The following is a 6,020-nucleotide window of genomic DNA, read 5'->3' as shown; positions in this document are numbered from 1 at the left end:
CACACAGTTACTTGTGGTCATGATATCCAGAAAACTGACTTGTGGTCATGATATCCAGAAAACTGACTTGATAATACCAGAACGTCCAGGAAGATGATTATTTATATTTTAGTGTTTAACGTACACACACAAATATATATAGATATATTGGTTTCTCTTTATAAATGTTGAGTACTGTTTTGTTTTTTTACATATGTTACTGTGAGAAAAGAACAGGAACAGTTGAGGACTCGCCTCAGTGATATACTGAAACCCGATTATAGGGCAAGAGGAGAATCCTCAAGGTAAACACTTGACTTAATGAAATGAAGGCACTAATTATTTTAAAGATTTCGAAACAGTGTAAGCTTTAGGAAGCTAGCGTTGTAATCCAACACGTAAGTGGTAAAGTCTTTGTTTGATGAATAAGCTTCAAGATGATAGTGGTCTAGAAAAAAAAAGAGTTTGCTCCTAGGGTCCAAAAGCCGTTGAAAAATATTGTAGTTTTTATCAAGCAGATTGCCCCGGTAGGTTAGCAGTAAGTCTGAGGTCTTATAACGTAAAAGAAAATCATATTTCAATAGTCACGGGGGGCAAAGCACTGATAGCCCGTTCTATAGTTTTGCGCTTAACAACTAACAAGAGTCAAGCAGATGTTTCTGTTAAGACACATGGTGTTTGTCAGTCTGTGGAACTGTCAGCTTAATGCTTCATTGAGAATTAATTTATATTATTCCCCATTTTTCCTAATAAAAAAGGGTTCCTGACTGCGAATCTCAATCTTGTTGAAAAATAGACTTTAATGCTGGTAAAAAAACAAATATTACAGGTTTCATAATCTGTTCATGGTGAATTTTCAAACTCTAGAAATAGTTATTTTAATTTTCATATGAAAATATTATTTATGAATGAATACATAGTTTGAAATGTTGGAACAAAGCAATTTGTTTAATTTCAGCTGAACACTACCAATTTGTATGTTTTTAATAGAGTAGGGCGTGGTTTACTAATCAGCGTGACGGACTTGAGGTCAACAGATTTGAGCTGCGCTGTGACGTTGAGCTGCAGCCTCCGCACTGCCCTCTGTAGGGGCATTTTAATCGTGATAATCAATCCCGCTATTCGGCTAAGAGTGACAGCTGGTGCTGCTGATTGGTTGCCTTCCCTCTGGTCACTATTTCTAAGTTAGGGATGGCTATACTTGATCCTTACCCTATAATCTGTACGTTCAACCCATATGGTGCCGTCCAGGTTGAACACAGCAAATTCCACACGTTTTATGTGAAAAAGAAATAAAATAAGAAAAACACTGATATTTTTGTTAAGCGAGGCATGCGTACTAAACCACAACATTAGAGTGGTCCGTGGACCCTTGTCGAAAAAGAAGGATTTTACTTCAGAAACATTATCAGTTTTTGGACTGACATTTGGAGAAAAAGATTTTCAATAGTTTCAGTGTAAAAGATGGAGTAGCTACTAGTTCAATCCTCTGTAACTAACTATAAAGTATCCCAGAAACTGTGGAACCACAGGCACTTCAACGATTTTACTGAACGTGTTTCGCCTGCTGTCCTTGTAATATGAAACAAGTTTGGATTAACTCGACCTTCTCCTGCTTTGACGGCGCCATAATTAGTCATGTATCTGAAATTAAGAAAAGCTGTAAAATAACCTATGGTTACAGAACTTCCGGACACCCTGTAGTCTAGGATATATCAGATATATTCAACCGATTTTACTAAATTTCCAAGTAGTTATAACATTCTTGCTGATCAGATGACAGAAAGTCGTAAATATATTCTAATCTTTTTTTTTTTTCGTAAAAGGTTTATCGGTAAGCCTCGGTTCGAATGTCTCAAGCATGATACTGTGTGTTATGCAGGCATACCATGTCCTGTACCATCTAGAGTGAAATATATTTATTGGATTATTGATTATTTCGTTTCCTCACTATCATAGCGGCAACACATTACCCAGTATGTTTAATATTTTGTTGTAGCCACCTCACCCCTACGTTCTTTTGTTAGATGACATCTTGTGCCCTCAAGGATATTTCAACGTATTTTGAGCCTGGATCAAAACTACTTAGAACGGGAACATACTCTACACACAGAAGTGTAAGTGCAGCTGCATCTGATAGCTGACCAATGCTGTCAGGAAACGGAGATCACGAGGTGACGCTGCCCGCTGGACAAAGAATGTAAGCTGATGTTTGAAACCCAGACCTTTTCTTTTTATCAGTTTCGCTCCCAGTTTTGCTAAAAGAAGACTCTTTCGAAGTTTGCTCAACATTTTAGTGTTGAGTTAATCCATCTCACGGGAAGGAAACTTCAGTACTAACAATTGCATAAGGCTGAGTGAGGACTGACTGTCATCACACGTGGGTACGTGCTCAGTTTTCACCGTTTGAGTTTTTATATCGAATAAAGATTTAATTAACTTTGTTTGAAGCGTCCACATTATTTCCGCACAAACTCCGAAAACGCAGTCCAAATACTCACTGTCATATGGAAAGTTCACTTGAATCATTGGGTTGAACCTGCTGTTATTTCAGGTTATTTCTATCGGAAAAACTTGTCAGGAATTTAGTTTAAACTAAAAATATTACAACTGTGCTAAAAGAAGTGTAGTAATTTGAGTTGTTAAAAAAGTGCCAGAAGTATAGAGTTAACTTCCGAGTTGAGGAAATTCAGAGGAGGAACTGTTTTCAGTTGTACATTTTCTCAAACATTTCCATCAATATTTGTATGGTAAGAAGATCAACATTAAAGTGGACCATGCATCAGTAAACTAACTGGTGAACCTTAAAAATCCAGAAGTTATGAATTGTTTGTTGGTTAACCATGCCGAAGAAGTACAGCTTCGTTGTAGAATAGTGTCGTTGTCAGTAGCACGTAAATTCCAAAGTATTATATTACCTGTAATACCGCATCCATCACAGAATGTTGAGATCCTGGATACCGTAGTCACGTCAAACCATATGAGAAGTTAAAGTTCTGTATTCTGAAGGATACCATGGATGACCAATCAGGAACTTTGGGAGGAGTAACTAAAATATCCAGACCTAGATTGGGCATTACTTGCTGTACAACGAGGTAGCAAGCACCCATGGATGGTACTGATGCATGTAAAATCTGGCACTTGTATATTTGGTTATAAGTTGTGAGCGCAGGATGATACATTGTATCATTGTTATGAACAACTGAAACGTAGTAGCCAACTTCTAATGCAGCTAGTGGTTTAGAGCTCTAAAACAGGAAATGTTCCAGACTTTGCATAATACAAGAACTGAATGGCAACAGGGATAATCACAAACTACAATGTTGCATGGCCAGGTGGTTAGGGCGCTCGACTCACAATCCGAGGGTCGCGGGCTCGAATCCCCGTCACACCAAACATGCTCGCCCTTTCAGCCGTGGGGGCATTATAATGTGATGGTCATTCCCACTATTCGTTGGTAAAAGAGTTGGCGGTGGGTGATGATGACTAGCTGCCTTTCCTCTAGTCTTACACTGCTAAATTAGTGACGGCTAGCGCAGATAGCCCTCGCGTAACTTTGCGCGAAATTCAAAAACAAACAAACAAACAACGTTGTCTAAAGGTGTTTTTTTTGCCACATTTACTTCAAGACATTGACTAGTGGTGCAGACATTATACCTTGTGTGCTGCATAGAAGGAAAATTGGCCACACCAGAGAAAACTGACAGAGAGTGGTAGGTCCTTTCTCACTTCACCAAATGGGACGAAGTTTATACATTCAATAAAACGGTAGCACACTGTGTAAACAAATTGTTGGATGAACAATTGACATCAAACCTGGAGAAACTCATATGGACCAAGGAGATAACTTCAACATCAAAGTTTGCATAGAATTGTGTTAAGTAAGGTAAAAATGCTTGCTTCATCATATCATCCTCAGTTTGATGATTTGGCTTATTGATTGGTGACACTGTCAAAGCATATTGTTGCTAAGTTTGTTAATCCTGATTGGAATTTGTAACTGTCATACATCAGGATAATGTACTGGGCAACAGTAGGCTGGTTATTCTCCTAACCTCCTTATGTTTATGGGAGATGTACAGCTCCCAGTAAGTCTGACGTATTGCCATCTGTTCTCTACAAAATACTGCAGTGTTCACAGGAATATGTGGAATTGTTGCATTCTAAAATAGCAGACGTGCATGAAATTGGTTATCAACAAATGGGTAAAACAGCTGTATGTGAAAAGAGATGCTACCACAAACAGGCAAGGTAATGGAATGAAAGGTCAATGCCTTTTGCCAGGTATGGTTGTGATTTGCGCCTTCAGTCCAGAAACAATTAATTTCTGGCTGAACTGGTTCGTATCTGTCGATACCTGACTGAAGTGAACTATAGTCACGTGGACTATAGGCGTGTGTGGATCACACAAACAAGCTTAAACTCCATGTCACAGTCGAGTCTCAGAAGGACTGGTTGAATCAGAGTTTGATGAGTAGGCAGACTTTGATGATGAGAGTACCGTTTTATATCACTAGTATCATTTTGCCTCAGCTTATAAGAAGGAAGAAAGTGGTATTACATATTTAAATGTTTGAGAGGAGTCAGATGAAGAAGTGTCAGTGGAGAAACAGTCTTTCTGATGATCAGCTGAGTTAATGATAACGAATTTCTAATTGTTATGGCTTGAATAAAGTGCTTGTCCAGCAGTCAGGAGAGTCAGTCGATTTAAAATGTATGAGTGAAATAAAATACAGTTCCTTGCTTTCTAAGCTTCCAAATGGTGGTTGACAGTCAGTAGGACATAATCCGCTAAGCACTTGATTATTGTACATCTAGGATAGTTGACCGGTTGAAACATTGACAGCTGAGAGGGTGTTGCAACCATTACTTTCTGGACTGGTGAGCGATATTTAGTAGCGACACATTTAACAAATGTTTAACGATAATCGCTAAATCTAGCTTGCTGAGTTGTAGTGAAATTTCTGCAGAGAAGATCGCGGGAAAGTTGCTAAATACACATATGGAACAGCTGAGGTTTAGAGAAAGTTACAGTCGGATTCAAGTGTTAATGCATGTGAAGATTTTGACAGATTTGCTGAAAATACTTTGCAATCCTTGCTTTTTACAAGCACTTGATTTAAGTTTGTGAGGAATGTTGGTGGAAGTTCGCCTGTAGAAACTTCAGGAGCGAACTTACGAACTTGCGCGTAAGTTGGCACGACTTTGTATTGTGCAATTCTGCAGTATCATGCCTGATGGCCTTGTTGATACATACCAGTCAATTAAAAGATTGTATTCTAACCCAGTATGGTAAATTACCATAAATTATATAAATCAGGCAATATCTGTAAATAGTTTACTAGATTTGTGTTAGTTACTTGTTGTGCTTATCTAATGTAGTTGATTTTCCAAGATCCCTAGATGGCAGTGCTGACGAGATAAACATGGCGATACGGGCTGATTTTAATTTTGCTTCATTCCCAGTACACCTACAATATTGGATTGTGTGTGTATGCGTGTATTTTGTATTTGACGACATCAGATTTGATACAGTGGATGTTTATATCGGGAAAAAACCATTTAGTGTGCTGTGATAACCTTTATTTTCGTGACACTGTTTGAGTTGGAGTAATCCTAATTCAGTAGATGGCGCCTGCGGCTTTAGTAGTCTTAGCGCACTTAGAAATATGAACAACTAGTACCTAATAAACCAGTTAGTTAGTGCATTACGAATGTAAAATATGAAAGTATGTAATTTATTAATCAGGCAAATAACGAGTGTTGACTTGGAACACTAAAATGTGGTATGTCTAGATGAAACCACTGTGACTGGCTTAATCTGTATAAATAATAGGCTGAAAGGGCGAGCATGTTTGGTGTGACGGGGATTCGAACCCGCGACCCTCAGATTGCGAGTCGAGTGCCATAACCACCTGGCCATGCCGGGCAAATTATGCGGATATTACTGAACCTTTTATTAACATTTTATTTCTGAATAAGGTAGTAATTATACACAGCGTGGTCACAAGTAAATAGACACCAGAAAAAATGAAATTTTT

Source organism: Limulus polyphemus, unplaced genomic scaffold (genome assembly GCF_000517525.1).
Source record: "Limulus polyphemus unplaced genomic scaffold, Limulus_polyphemus-2.1.2 Scaffold489, whole genome shotgun sequence".
Taxonomy (NCBI): domain Eukaryota; kingdom Metazoa; phylum Arthropoda; class Merostomata; order Xiphosura; family Limulidae; genus Limulus; species Limulus polyphemus.
This window is presented reverse-complemented; position numbering follows the sequence as displayed.